Below are 16,480 nucleotides of genomic sequence, written 5' to 3'. Positions count from 1 at the left end.
GATTGCAGCGGATCCTTTGGAACAACGGCAAGGAAGGCAAGCAGAAACCAAGATGGCGTCGGAAGGTGGCAGTTTCATATGGGGCCCTGAACAACAAGAGTTCTTGAAACGCTGCGTGGATGAGATAAAAAAGGAAATGAAGAAAGAGTTGTTGGCCCCGATATTACAGGCGATTGAAGGGCTGAAAGAGGAACAAAAGACCCAGGAGCAGGAGCTTCGGGTCGTGAAGGCGAAAGCAGCAGAGAATGAGAACGATATACAGGGCCTGGTGGCGAAGTCGGAGATACAGGAGGCACACCAGAAACGATGTGTGGAGAGGTTGGAGGCACTGGAAAACAACGCAAGGAGGAACAACTTGAGGATTCTTGGCCTTCCTGAAGGTGTGGAGGGGGCGGACGTCGGGGCATATGTGAGCACGATGCTGCACTCGTTAATGGGAGCGGAGGCCCCGACGGGTCCGTTGGAGGTGGAGGGAGCATACCGAGTTATGGTGCGAGGATCGAGAGCAGGAGAAACTCCCAGAGCCATAGTGGTGAGATTCCTCCGTTTTAAGGATAGAGAAATGGTCCTTAGATGGGCGAAGAAAACTCGGTGCAGTAAATGGGAGAACGCGGTGATCCGCGTTTATCAAGATTGGAGTGCGGAGGTGGCGAGAAGGAGGGCGAGCTTTAATCGGGCCAAAGCGGTACTTCACAAAAAGAAGATAAAATTTGGAATGCTGCAACCGGCAAGACTGTGGGTCACATATCAAGGGAGGCACCACTACTTTGAGACGGCTGATGAAGCGTGGACTTTTATTGTAGAAGAAAAATTGGAATGAGTGGATTATGAAAATGAACGTTTGGACAAAGTGGTGGGTCGAATGGGGGGGGGCGAAGAGGGGTTTTATGTTTTAATCCTGCGGTGTGGTAACTTTTCTTTCTCCCACAGGTGGTGATGGGGGGAGGTGGGGAGGGAGAGGAGATGGGGCTTTGGCCATGGAAGGCGGGGCCGAGGGAGAGGCGCGGGCTTGGTTCCCGCGCTATGATAATTATGGCGGGAATAGAGAAGCAGGAAGGAGGGGGCGTCGCACGGTGCGAGCCGTGATCACGGGGGGAAGCCGAGGTCAGCCAGAGTTTGCTGACTTCTGGGAGCAACATGGGGGGAGTAATTACGCTAGCGGGGGGTCTAGCGGGGAGGGGAGGAGGGGGGAATTACTGGGTTGCTGCTGCTGGGGAAAGGGGGGAGTGGGTACGGGAAAGGATGGGCGGGGGGGCACCGCCTGGGAGAGATACAGCTGCGTGGGAACTGGGTGAGAAGCTGGAAAAAGATGATGGCTAACCGGCAAGGGGGGGGGGGGGGGTGGGAAGCCCCCCAACTCGGCTGATCACGTGGAACGTGAGGGGGCTTAACGGGCCGATAAAGAGGGCACGAGTACTCGCACACCTTAAGAAACTTAAAGCAGATGTGGTTATGTTACAGGAAACGCACCTGAAACTGATAGACCAGGTTAGGCTGCGCAAAGGATGGGTGGGGCAGGTGTTCCATTCGGGGCTGGATGCGAAAAACAGAGGGGTGGCTATATTAGTGGGGAAGCGGGTAATGTTCGAGGCAAAGACTATAGTGGCGGATAACGGGGGCAGATACGTGATGGCAAGTGGCAAATTACAGGGAGAGATGGTGGTTTTGGTAAACGTGTATGCCCCGAACTGGGACGATGCCAACTTTATGAGGCGAATGCTAGGACGCATCCCGGACCTAGAGACGGGAAAGCTGATAATGGGGGGAGACTTTAACACGGTGTTGGAACCAAGGCTGGATAGGTCGAAGTCCAGGACTGGTAGGAGGCCGGCAGCAGCCAAGGTGCTTAAGGATTTTATGGAGCAGGTGGGAGGGGTGGACCCGTGGAGATTCAGTAGACCTAGGAGTAAGGAGTTCTCGTTTTTCTCCTATGTCCATAAAGTCTATTCACGCATAGACTTTTTTGTGTTGGGTAGGGCATTGATCCCGAGGGTGAGGGGAACGGAATATACGGCTATAGCCATTTCGGATCATGCCCCACACTGGGTAGACTTGGAGATAGGGGAGGAAACAAGAGGGCGCCCACCCTGGAGAATGGACATGGGACTAATGGCAGATGAGGGGGTGTGCCTAAGGGTGAGGGGATGCATTGAAAAGTACTTGGAACTCAATGACAATGGGGAGGTTCAGGTGGGAGTGGTCTGGGAGGCGTTGAAGGCGGTGGTGAGGGGGGAGCTGATATCAATAAGGACACATAAAGAGAAGCAGGAGAGTAAGGAACGGGAGCGGTTGCTGCAAGAACTTTTGAGGGTGGACAGACAATATGCGGAAGCACCGGAGGAGGGACTGTACAGGGAAAGGCAAAGGCTGCATGTGGAATTTGACTTGCTGACTACAGGCACTGCAGAGGCACAATGGAGGAAGGCGCAGGGTGTACAGTATGAATATGGAGAGAAGGCGAGCAGATTGCTGGCACACCAATTGAGGAAAAGGGGAGCAGCGAGGGAAATAGGGGGGGTGAGGGACGAGGAAGGAGAGACGGAGCGGGGAGCGGAGAGAGTGAATGAAGTGTTCAAGACATTTTATAAAAAATTGTATGAAGCTCAACCCCCGGATGGGAGGGAGAGAATGATGGATTTTTTGGATCGGCTGGAAATTCCCAAGGTGGAAGAGCAGGAAAGGGTGGGACTGGGAGCACAGATCACGGTAGAAGAAGTGGTGAAAGGAATTAGGAACATGCAGACGGGAAAGGCCCCGGGACCGGACGGATTCCCAGTTGAATTTTACAGAAAATATTTGGACTTGCTCGCCCCGCTACTGACGAGGACCTTTAACGAGGCAAAGGAAAGGGGACAACTGCCCCCGACTATGTCAGAAGCAACGATATCGCTTCTCTTAAAGAAGGAAAAGGATCCGCTACAATGCGGGTCCTACAGACCAATTTCCCTCCTAAATGTGGATGCCAAGGTCCTGGCCAAGGTAATGGCAATGAGAATAGAGGAATGTGTCCCGGGGGTGGTTCATGAGGACCAAACTGAGTTTGTGAAGGGGAGACAGCTGAACACGAATATACGGAGGCTGTTAGGGGTAATGATGATGGCCCCACCAGAGGGTGAAACGGAGATAGTAGTGGCGATGGATGCCGAGAAAGCATTTGATAGAGTGGAATGGGATTATCTGTGGGAGGTGTTGAGGAGATTTGGTTTTGGAGAGGGGTATGTTAGATGGGTGCAGCTGTTGTATAGGGCCCCAGTGGCGAGTGTGGTCACGAATGGACGGGGATCGGCATATTTTCGGCTCCATAGAGGGACAAGGCAGGGATGTCCTCTGTCCCCATTACTGTTTGCACTGGCGATTGAACCCCTGGCGATAGCGCTGAGAGGTTCCAAGAGATGGAGGGGAATACTTAGGGGAGGAGAAGAACACCGGGTATCTTTATATGCGGATGATCTGCTACTATATGTGGCGGATCCAGCGGAGGGGATGCCAGAAATAATGCGGATACTTGGGGAGTTTGGGGATTTTTCAGGGTATAAGTTGAACATGGGGAAGAGTGAGCTGTTTGTGGTGCATCCAGGGGAGCAGAGTAGAGAAATAGAAGACCTACCGTTGAGGAAGGTAACAAGAGACTTTCGTTACCTGGGGATCCAGATAGCTAAGAATTGGGGCACATTGCACAGGCTAAATTTGATGCGGTTGGTGGAAGAGATGGAGGAAGATTTCAAGAGATGGGATATGGTAGCATTGTCAATGGCAGGGAGGGTGCAGGCGGTTAAGATGGTGGTCCTCCCGAGATTCCTCTTTGTGTTTCAGTGCCTCCCGGTGGTGATCACGAAGGCTTTTTTCAAAAGGATAGAAAAGAGTATCATGGGTTTTGTTTGGGCCGGGAAGACTCCGAGAGTGAGGAAGGGATTCTTACAGCGTAGTAGGGATAGGGGGGGCTGGCACTACCGAGCCTAAGTGAGTATTATTGGGCCGCTAATATTTCAATGGTGAGTAAGTGGATGGGAGAGGAGGAAGGAGCGGCGTGGAAGAGATTGGAGAGGGCGTCCTGTAGGGGGACCAGCCTGCAGGCTATGGTGACAGCCCCATTGCCGTTCTCACCAAGGAACTATACCACGAGTCCGGTGGTGGTAGCTACACTGAAGATTTGGGGACAGTGGAGACGACATAGGGGAAAGACCGCAGCATTGGGGGGGGTCCCCGATAAGAAACAACCATAGGTTTGCCCCGGGGGGAATGGATGGGGGATATGGAATGTGGCAAAGAGCAGGAATAACGCAATTGAAAGATCTATTTGTGGATGGGAAGTTCGCGAGTCTGGGAGCGCTGACCGAGAAATATGGGTTGCCCCAAGGGAATGCATTCAGGTACATGCAATTGAGGGCTTTTGCGAGGCAACAGGTGAGGGAATTCCCGCAGCTCCCGACACAAGAGGTGCAGGACAGAGTCATCTCAAAGAAATGGGTGGGGGATGGTAAGGTGTCGGATATATATAGGGAAATGAGGGACGAAGGGGAGACTATGGTGGACGAACTAAAAGGGAAATGGGAAGAAGAGCTAGGGGAGAAGATCGAGGAGGGGCTGTGGGCAGATGCCCTAAACAGGGTAAACTCGTCGTCCTCGTGCGCCAGGCTAAGCCTGATTCAGTTTAAGGTATTACACAGGGCACATATGACTGGAACACGGCTCAGTAAATTTTTTGGGGTGGAGGATAGGTGTGCGAGGTGCTCGAGAAGCCCAGCGAATCATACCCATATGTTTTGGTCATGCCCGGCACTACAGGGGTTTTGGATGGGGGTGACAAAGGTGCTTTCGAAAGTAGTAGGAGTCCGGGTCGAACCAAGCTGGGGGTTGGCTATATTTGGGGTTGCACAAGAGCCGGGAGTGCAGGAGGCGAGAGAGGCCGATGTTTTGGCCTTTGCGTCCCTAGTAGCCCGGCGCAGGATATTGCTAATGTGGAAAGAAGCCAAGCCCCCGGGGGTGGAGACCTGGATAAATGATATGGCAGGGTTCATAAAGTTAGAGCGGATTAAGTTCGTCCTAAGGGGGTCGGCTCAAGGGTTCACCAGGCGGTGGCAACCGTTCGTCGAATATCTTGCGGAAAGATAGATGGGGGAACAAGAAGGCAGCAGCAGCAGCCCAGGACTTGGGGGGGGGGGGGGGATTGGGGGGGGGGGGTGGGGGGGGGTGGCCTGAGACAAGGCAGTTGCCAATTAGGGCTAGTTTTTATTTTTGTTATTTAATATTTATTTATTTGTTGTTGTTTTTTTTTTTGTTCTTGTTTAAATAAAAAAGGTCATTATTATCTGTATTGTTATAATGTTGTGTAAAGGATGCACAATGTACTGTGTTGGTTGACCAAAAATTTTCAATAAAATATTTATTAAAAAAAAAAGAAGTGATTGATTCAAGATCTTCCAAATAATGCTGGAAAGTTTCCTTGAACAATGTGAGGAGGCAACTCCACTTTCTGCTCATTAACATCCACAGTCACCTTGATAAAGCCCTTCAGCGGCACAACCTCCTGGGTATATGTCCTCAAGACCACATAAGATGGTTGCAATGACAGATACTTGAATTTCTGGCAGTGTATCAATTCAGGTATAAGTGATACTGCAGCGCCAGTATTCACTTTCATAGTGTTCCCATTTAATTTTGGATAGATCCAAAATTGTTGCTGGTCTCGTTGTACTGCTAGAATGCCAAGCTTAAGTTCCTTAAGCTGACTTGCCACTGGTACTCGGCGAGTCTTCAGTGGGACCACTTAAGTGGAAATTGCACCCTGTAGACTGCAATATTTTTCTTGGTGCACTTCTCTGGTGCTGATGAAGATTGGTGTGACCAACGAGAATGTGAGGTCACAGATGTAGGTCGAGAGGCAGTAGATTTAAAACTGAGATGAGGATGAACTACTTCTCGCAGGGGGTGGTGAATTTGTGGAACTCGCTGCTCCATCGTGCCGTGGAATCTGAGTCATTAAAAAGGAGATAGATATATTTCTGATTTTTAAAAATGGGTTAAAGGGATATGGAGAACAGGCAGGAAGATGGATTTGAGACCAAGAAGAGATCAGCCATCATTTGATTGAATGGTGGAGCAGGCGCGTAGCGCTGAATTGCCAACTTCTGCTCATAATTCCTGCCTTCCTATGACCAACATGCCTTGGCAATGTGGCCAACTTTACCACAATGTTTGCGCTTGCTCTCCTTGCTCCAACCATCTCCAGCCAAATGTCCCACTTGGTTGCAGCGATGACGTGATAGGTTCTCACAAACCACAATATTATGGACTTTAGCTCGAACGCCAGTCAGTGAAGCTTCTCTCACAACAAGTTCCATACATGTTGCGATTCCTATTGAAGATTTTAAGGTGAATGCACCTTCATTCCTGAGGCCACAAACCAATCAGGCGCGAAGTGTGTCATCCAAATACTGGTCAAATTCGCAGTACTTTTCTAGCTTTTGCAACAAATTGTGAAATGTTTTCCCCTTCCTCCTGTGCACGATGGGGAAAGTGGAATCATTCAGCTATTAATAATGGGTGGGGAGAGAAATGTTCTTTGCAATTCGGTCATTAACTTGTCAGATGACTTGTCTCCAGGTTTAGCTGGGTGGACTAAACTCTAGAAACATGAATGTCTTCCTCCCAACTAAGCTGAGAAAGGTCGCAGTTTGCAGGTCTGCTGGGGTCGGATTGGCTTTCAGGAACAACTGGAACCTTTCCTCATCAGAGTTTCATATCTCCTCCTCCTCATCAAACATATCCATGGCGCCTTTTCTTCCTGCGATTTTTGTATTTCAGCTCCCTGATCAGCCTTCAGCCTGTCTTACGTGCTGCTTCACTTTCTCTCGGTTTAATGCAGACAAACTCGCAGTGCACAAGCAAACTGACTGTATCTGTGCCTCGCTATCGATTCCCGGGCAGTAGGTGGCAGGGTCGGCAGCCCCAGAGGTACGCCTTTATGCAGCCCGTTTCAGTGCCTCGTGCGTGGTCTCCGCAGCTATACCCGCTACAGCGACAAGTGTTCCGAAAAGTTTGATCCTCCGTTTGAAACAAGCCCCCAGTAACACGCAGTTGTCCAATCGCCTTTTTTTTTTAAAGCCCTTTTACTTCCATTAGCTGCTGTCGCGATCGACCGGATGATTCGCCAACAATCCGCTACAAATGTACGGTGTCCACGTATTTACTTGAGAGTTGATTTTACTGCCACAATGATTATTTCACTTTGGAAGTCGACGATATTTGCCCGATCTCACTCCCGATGGTGTGTGGGCCGAGACCTCCATCGATGATTCCTTTTTCCGGCTGACAAAATTGTCGTCGAAAGTTGTTTTTCTCCCATTTTATTTTACGGCCCAGATCCCGTCGCCAGTTTCTCTTTCGTTATATTCTTTGTTGTAGCTTCCAGAAGAAAGAATCCAAGGTGGCTTGGATACAAACATCGAGTTCGTATAACATCGTGACAGGGGTTTATTTACAAGATTCTGCACAAACAGGGTACAATGGTAAACTCCACAAAAGCCCGCAAAACGCTCTGATGGCATCATTGCGTAACATGTGACATTATACTGGCCAATAGTGTTACTCCGGTACATAACAATAACCAATTGGGTTGAGACAATTACGCAATAATTGCCTAGGATGGCACATTTAAGTTACAAAGAGAGGTTGGATAGGCTAGTGTTGTTTTCGCTGGAGCAGAGAAGACTGAGAGGTGACCTGATCGAGGTGCACAAGATTATGAGGGGCATGACAGCAGCGGGACTTCCACCCATCGCGGGGCGGAGAATCGCCGGGTGGGGCCCGCCGACTGGCGCAGTGCGTTTCACGTCCCCGCCAAATTTTCGGTGCCGGAGAATTCAGCGGCTGGTGGGGGCGGAATCCACGCCGTCCCCCGGCGATTCTCCGACACGGCGGGAAGGTTGGAGAGTCCCGCCCCAGATAGCAGAACAAGGGTCAGCGCACTGTGAAAGCAAAACTTAAGAAAAGGTGAAAGATGGCCTTGTGGGGGAGTGTGGGTTGGGACAAAAACATTCGATTGAAAAGGGTGTCAAATTGGAGGAGAGTGTTCCTGATATGAAGTTGTTGAACTCAATGTGAAATCTGTAAAGTGTCTCACTGGAAGTTGAGGTGCTTTTCCTGCAGTTTGTGTTGGGCTTCACTGGAACATTGCAGCAGGCCAAAGACGGTCATGAGAGCAAGATTGGGAATTGAAATGGCAAGCGGCAGCAAGGTTGGCTAATTATCTACGTCAAAACTTTCCTATATGGCAGGAGGTAAGAGTGGGAGCGTTTCCTGTTTAACCGCACTGCAGAAGGCAATGGCAAACGACCGCAATACTTTGCCAAATGTAACCATGGTCCAATCCTATGGTCGACAATGCCCACTTAGGGCATGGTACCTGAAGGAGAAGGAGGACAAACAATTGAACATCTTACAGACTGAGGAGTGTTGTGGGGAGAAAGGGAATGGAAAGATTTTCTTTCCTGTGAAACTCTTCGGAGTTTCAAGTTATTTCAAAGCACTATCTTTTGACGTATTCTCACTGTTGTGACAAAAGAACAAAGAACAAAGAAAAGTACAGCACAGGAACAGGCCCTTCGGCCCTCCCAGGCCTGCGGCGACCATGCTGCCCGTCTAAACTAAAATCTTCTACACTTCCGTGGTCCGTATCCCTCTATTCCCATTCTAGTCATGTATTTGTCAAGATGCCCCTTAAATCTCACTATCGTCCCTGCTTCCACCACCTCCTCCGGCAGCGAGTTCCAGGCACCCACTACCCTCTGTGTAAAAACCTTGCCTCGTACATCTCCTCTAAACCTTGCCCCTCGCATCTTAAACCTATGCCCCCTGGTAATTGACCCCTCTACCCTGGGAAAAAGTCTCTGACTATCCACTCTGTCTATGCCCCTCATAATTTTGTAGACCTCTATCAGGTCGCCCCTCAACCTCCTTCGTTCCAGTGAGAACAAACCAAGTTTTTTCAACCTCTCCTCATAGCTAATGCCCTCCATACCAGGCAACATCCTGGTAAATCTCTTCTGCACCCTCTCTAAAGCCTCCACATCCTTCTGGTAGTGTGGCGACCAGAATTGAACACTATACTCCAAGTGTGGCCTAACTAAGGTTCTATACAGCTGCAACATGACTTGCCAATTCTGATACTCAATGCCCCGGCCAATGAAGGCAAGCATGCCGTATGCCTTCTTGACTACCTTCTCCACCTGTGTTGCCCCTTTCAGTGACCTGTGGACCTGTATGCCAAGATATCTCTGACTGTCAATACTCTTGAGGGTTCTACCATTCACTGTATATTCCCTACCTGCATTAGACCTTCCAAAATGCATTACCTCACATTTTTCCAGATTAAACTCCATTTGCCATCTCTCCGCCCAAGTCTCCAAACGATCTAAATCCTGCTGTATCCTCTGACAGCCCTCATTGCTATCCGCTTTTCCACCAACCTTTGTGTCGTCTGCAAACTTACTAATCAGACCAGTTACATTTTCCTCCAAATCATTTATATATACTACGAACAACAAAGGTCCCAGCACTGATCCCTGCGGAACACCACTAGTCACAGCCCTCCAACCAGAAAAGCACCCGTCCATTGCTACTCTCTGCCTTCTATGACCTAGCCAGTTCTGTATCCATCTTGCCAGCTCACCTCTGATCCTGTGTGATTTCACCTTTTGTACCAGTCTGCCATGAGGGACCTTGTCAACAGCCTTACTAAAGTCATCTTTGTGACCTTCTCGAAAAACTCTATCAAGTTAGTAAGACACAACCTCCCCTTAACAAAAGCGTGCTGCCTCGCGCTAATACGACCCCTTGCTTCCAAATGGGAGTAGATCCTGTCTCGAAGAAGTCCCGCCAGTAATTTCCCTGTCACTGACGTAAGGCTCACCAGCCTGTAGTTCCCTGGATTATCCTTGCTACCCTTCTTAACCAAAGGAACAACATTGGCTATTCTCCAGTCCTCAGGGACATCACCTGACGACAATGAGGATCCAAAGATTTCTGTCAAGGCCTTAGCAATTTCCTCTCTTGCCTCCTTCAGTATTCTGGGGTAGATCCCATCAGGCCCTGGAGACTTATCCACCTTAATATTTTTCAAGACATCCAACACCTTGTCTTTTTGTGGCCCAGGCTATCTACACACCCTTCTCCGAACTCAACATCCACCAATTCCTTCTCTTTGGTAAATACGGATGCAAAGTATTCATTTAGTTAGAAGCGATGCAGCCAATGTACGCACAGCAAGATCCCACAAACAACAATGTTTTAATGACCAGGTAATTAATGCTCATGGCATTGGGGGTGGTGTATTGAAGTGGATAAAGAACTGCTTGGCAGACAGGAAATAGAGAGTGGGAATAAAGGAGTCCTTTTCAGAGTGTCAGGCAGTGACTAAGTGGGGTACCGCAGGGTTCAGTGCTGGGACCCCAGATGTTCACAATATGCATTAATGATTTGGACGAAGGAATTGCATGCAATATCTCCAAAGTTGCAGGCGACACTAAGCTGGGTGGCAGTGTGTGCTGTGAGGAGGATGCAAACGCTGACTTGGACAGGCTGGCTGAGTGGGCGAATACTCGACAAATGCAATATACTGTGGGTAAATGTGAGGTTATCCATTGTGGTGGCAAAAACACAAAGGCAGATTATTATCTGAATGGTGGCAGTTTAGGAAAAGGCGAAGTGCAAAGCGACCTGGGTGTGATGGTGGAACAGTCACTGAAGGTTGGCATGAAGGTACAGCAGGAGGTGAGGAAAGCTAATGGCATACTGGCCTTCATAGCGAGAGGATTTGAGTAGGGGTATCTTGCTGCAGTTATACAGGGCATTGGTGAGGCCACACCTTGAGTATTGTGTGCAGTTTTGGTCTCCTAGTTTGAGGAAGGACATTCTTGCTATTGAGGGTGTCCAGCGAAGGTTCACCGGACTAATTCCCGGGATGGCAGGACTGATTTATGAAGAAAGACTGGATCGACTGGGCTTGCACTCACTGGAGTTTAGAAGAATGAGAGGGGATCTCAGAGAAACATGTAAATCCTGAGGACCCAGGTTCAAATCCCGGTCACTGTCTGTGTGGAGTTTGCACATTCTCCCTGTGTCTGCTTGGATTTCACCCCCACAACCCAAAGATGTGCAGGGTAGGTGGATTGGCCATGCTAAATTGCCCCTTAATTGGAAAAAAAATAATTGGATACTCCAAATTTATTTTAAAAAGAAACATATAAAATCCAGATGGGACCGGGCAGGCTAGATGCAGGAAGAATGTTCCTGATGTTGGGGACATCCAGAACTAGGGGTCACAGCCTAAGAATAAGGGGTAAGCCATTCAGGACTGAGATGAGGAAGATCTTCTCTCAGGGAGTTGTGAGCTTGTTGAATTCTCTCCCACAGAAAGCTGTTGGGCCAGTTTTTTAAAAAGAATAATCTTTATTAGTGTCACAAGTAGGCTTACATTAACACTCCAGCGCCTGCTCGGGTACACTGAGGGAGAATTCAGAATGTCCAATTCACCAAACAGGCATGTTTTTCGGGACTTGTGGGAGGAAACCGGAGCATCCGGAGGAAACCCACACAGACACTGGAAGAACGTGCAGACTCCGCACAGACAGTGACCCAAGCCGGGAATCGAACCCAGGTCCCTGGCGCTGTGAAACAACAGTGCTAACCACTGTGCTACCATGCCACCCAGTTCGTTGGATATATTCAAGAGGCAGCTGGACGTGGCCCTTGCGGCTAAAGGGATCAAGGGGTATGGAGAGAAAGCGGGAGTGGGATACTGAATTTACATGATCAGCCATGATCATATTGAATGGTGGTGCAGGCTTGAAGGGCCGAATGGCCCACTCCTGCACCTATTTTCTATGTTTCTATGTTATTTTGTGATACGAGCCAAGTATTGTCCAGGCCACCAAAGAGGGCAGACATTGCATTCTAAAGAGGGCATCTCCGGCAGTGCAGCACTCTCTCAGTACGACACTGGGAATTTCAGCCAAGACGTTATGCTCAAGTCTCAGCACACAAGAATATAAGAACTAGGAGCAGGAGTCGGCCATCTGTCCCCCGAGCCTGCTCCACCATTCAATGAGATCATGGCTGAACTTTTGTGGACTCAGCTCCACTTTCCGGCCTGAACACCATAACCCTTAATCCCTTTATTCTTCAAAAAACTATCTATCTTTATCTTAAAAACATTTAATGAAGGAGCGTCAACTGCTTCACTGGGCAAGGAATTCCATAGATTCACAACCCTTTGGGTGAAGAAGTTCCTCCTAAGCTCAGTCCTAAACCTACTTCCCCTTATTTTGAGGCTATGCCCCTAGTTCTGGTTTCACCCGCCAGTGGAAACAACCTGCCCGCATCTATCCTATCTATTCCCTTCATAATTTTATATGTTTCTATAAGATCCCCCCGCATCCTTCTAAATTCCAATGAGTACAGTCCCAGTCTACACAACCTCTCCTCGTAATCCAACCCCTTCAACTCCGGGATTAACCTAGTGAATCTCCTCTGCACACCCTCTAGTGCCAGTACGTCCTTTCTCAGGTAAGAATACCAAAACTGAACACAATACTCCAGATGTGGCCTCACTAACACCTTATACAAATGCAGCATAACTTCCCTAGTCTTAAACTCCACCCCTCTAGCAATGAAGGACAAAACTGCATTTGCCTTCTTAATCACCTGTTGCATCTGTAAACTATCTTTTTGCGACTCATGCACTAGCACACCCAGGTCTCTCTGCACAGCAGCATGTTTTAATATTTTATCATTTAAATAATAATCCCTTTTGCTGTTAGTCCTACCAAAATGGATAACCTCACATTTGTCAACATTGTATTCCATCTGCCAGACCCTAGCCCATTCACTTAACCTATCCAAGTCCTTCTGCAGACTTCCGGTATCCTCTATACTTTTTGCTTTACCACTCATCTTAGTGTCGTCTGCAAACTTGGACACATCGCACTTGGTCCCCAACTCCAAATCATCTATGTAAATTGTGAACTGTTGTGGGCCCAACACTGATCCCTGAGGGACACCACTACTGATTGCCAACCAGAGAAACACCCATTAATCCCCACTCTTTGCTTTCTATGTAACAAACAATCCTCTATCCATGCTACTACTTTACCCTTAATGCCATGCATCTTTATCTTATGCAGCAACCTTTTGTGTGGCACCTTGTCAAAAGCTTACTGGAAATCCAGATATACCACATCCATTGGCTCCCCGTTATCTACCGCACTGGTAATGTCCTCAAAAAATTCCACTAAATTAGTGAGGCATGACCTGCCCTTTATGAACCCCTGCTGCGTATGCCCAATGGGACAATTTCCATCCAGATGCCTCGCTATTTCTTCCTTGATGATAGATTCCAGCATCTTCCCTACTCCCGAAGTTAAGCTAACTGGCCTATAATTACCCGCTTTCTGCCTACCTCCATTTTTAAAACAGTAGTGTCACGTTTGCTAATTTCCAATCCGCCGGCACCACCCCAGAGTCTAGTGAATTTTGGTAAATTATCACTAGTGCATTTGCAATTTCCCTAGCCATCTCTTTTAGCACTCTGGGATGCATTCCATCAGGGCCAGGAGACTTGTCTACCTTTAGCCCCATTAGCTTGCCCATCACTACCTCCTTAGTAATAACAATCATCTCAAGGTCCTGCTGCTAACTTTTGGTTGGTTCAATTGGCTCTGTTTTATAACCTTTGCTCTCTAGTTGCCAGGTATCTTTATGATACCGCCACGAGGTTCAAGTCCAAGTAATGATCAATAACTCAACACACCAATTAGTAAGATTCAAATCAAAGCACATTTATTATACACGGTAATCGCTACTCATGCATAAATTCTACGTCTAGGCTACTTCTACAACTAACAGGCCTATACTTAACTTCGGACTGGCCCACCGGGTCAGTGGAAACAAATGGCCTTTCGTTCGGAATCTGCAACTGCGGGATTCAAAGCCGGTATGGACTGGTAGCTAGGAGCGCCTATCTCGTAGCGAGCGTTGACTTGAGACTTACTTCAGGAATGCGGCAGCTTGGACCGTTCACCCTCAGGGGTAGCTTCGCGTTGCTGAGTGACCCGGTCAAGGAGAACGATTTGAACTTGGGGCTTAACTTTTATAGTCCCCAGGGGCTTCCCGCCTTTCGGGGCGGACCCTGTACCTGGTTCTAGGTGATTGGACTTTGTTCTAATCGCTTGGTTCGATTTCTCCAATACTGGAGCGGTTCCCTGATCGATGGGCGGTCTTGAGGTGTCCGTTAACCTCTTTTGTGTTGGCTCCTGCTGGCGCCGGGGAGTCTGGCTTAGCTTTGTTTGTCCTAAATGTTGCGATTGTTCCCGGGGATTGCTCATTAGTATGTAGATGGCTGCTACATTATTATGCTGATGGTCGCTGGTATCGATGCTGTCTGGGCTTTTGCAGAGTTTGATACACAGTAAATCTGCACCTGCTGGTTTCTGCCTGTGTTGGCTGAATTTCCCTTCAGCCTTTGCTGTTCTCCATTTTAAATCGGGAGTTGGCCAACTTAGGTGGCTACAGTCCTCACCTGTCATAGCCTCATTTCCATCAGTCATTTCCATCAGGAGTGGGATTCTAAGCTGCAGCTTTCGAATGCAGAGGTGCGAGCGCTAACTGCAGCTATTAGGTTGGTAAATTGATACATACTGGCAGATTAACAAGGTGCAAAGAACCTATTGAACTTCTCAAATTACTCTGTACGCTTAATACGTTTTATGAGTTGTCTTTATGATCAGCAGCTGCTTGTGATCAGCATGGGTGGTGTACGTGCAGATGACAATGTTTTAAGCTTGCACTCCCGGCAGGGGCTGGGGCCACAATAGCTGAACATTGTAGATATTTTACTGAATGCCTCTGGGGAAAGCGAGACTAACATCAGGCAGTTGTTCAAGTGCAACAGTGTCTCTGAGGCAACTGAGCAGTCATGGAGTTCAAGAAGAAAACAACTTAATGGTTTTAAAGTGTCTTGGACTGGCGTCCTGCGTTACGGGTGCGAGACAAATGCAAGTTGTGCTTGTTTCTCAGATTGCTTGAGAAAATGTTTGGAAGGAAACTTGCTCTGTTTCTCCACAGTGAGTTCAGTCGATGTGAGCAGGGAGTTGGTGCATTGTCAGGTTTGTCAATGACGCTCTGGAATAAACTACTCAGCGGTGCGGCAGAGTGACCTCTGGAGTTAAGCTGAACTCTGGGTGATGGTGTAAAGTCGGTGATGTTGTGTACCCACCCCCCCCCCCCCCCCCACCCCCCCCCCCCCCCCCCCCCAGGCCTTCCCGCCACGGATTTAATGGAAGCCAAGGCAGCAGATTCCCCCTACCACCACCAAATACGCCATGGGGAAGGGCATTCCATCCCGCTCCTAAATGCTGCTTCTCTCGGCTTCTTCCTGACCTGCTGAATATTCCCAGCATTTCCAGTTTTTATTTCAGATTCCCAGCTGTCGTGTCGGGTGCTCTGCTACACAGACGAACCAAAACGCTTGCGGATGGTACAACTCAGTTTTATTACTAACAATGACAACATCTGTAAACTGGTTACTGTGGTTTGTTCATTACCTTTAACCTGTGGACCTAGCCCTAACACTATCTTGGAGAAGCACTCAGCACATGGTGAATGTCTGAGTGGCTTGCTGTGAGCTCTGTGCCCTGAGCTGTCTCCTGCTGGAATGAGCGGGAAGTGTCGTGTTCCCCGTTTTATAGTGTGTATGCTCTTGCCTGTGATTGGCTGTGATGTTGTGTGTGTATTGATTGGTCCGTTGATCTGTCCATCAGTGTGTATGTATGTTTGCACTATGATGTTTATCTGAATATCATGACACCAGCATCTGCAGTAATTTTGCTTTTGTGCTCCGACTTGAGGTTCATGGAAGTTTGCAATTTTGTCGTCCGTTAATTACGGCCTCGCTATCTGGGCCTTTCAGGCTAAGCTTCCAGCAAAGGATTGTCCAGAATTACACTTCATCAATGTGCGGAAAGCAACAACAACTTGTATTTATATAGCTGTCATCCAGGATTCTAGGACATGGAGCAGCTGGAATTCCATTACATCATTGCATGTGCCTGCTCCAAAGCAAATTGTAACATGAAACACTGGTAAAAGATTCCCTGCAGCTCTGGCCCACTGTAAACACAAACTGGAAACACAAACTGACACACTCTGAGGTGAAGCTAATCAGTTCCACGTCCCCCAACCCCTGATGTACTCAGTCACTCGAACTAACATGGAAACAGAAAAGGAGCAACAGCAAACAATTTTCCAAAGAACTCGCATTGCAAATGTTAACTCCTAATGCCTTCACCAGATGCCTGAGCCTTAAGCTCAGCCCTTTAGGGATGGTGCCAATCTCCAAATGTATGTCTACCAGGACTAGAATTCAAGCTAAATTGATTCATCTTAACCCCTTGGTGATTGTGCTGTCATGTCTGTTTGTGTGTTT

The sequence above is a fragment of the Scyliorhinus torazame genome, chromosome 13 (assembly GCF_047496885.1).
Source record: "Scyliorhinus torazame isolate Kashiwa2021f chromosome 13, sScyTor2.1, whole genome shotgun sequence".
NCBI classification, from domain to species: domain Eukaryota; kingdom Metazoa; phylum Chordata; class Chondrichthyes; order Carcharhiniformes; family Scyliorhinidae; genus Scyliorhinus; species Scyliorhinus torazame.
Note: the sequence above shows the minus strand (reverse complement) of the source record.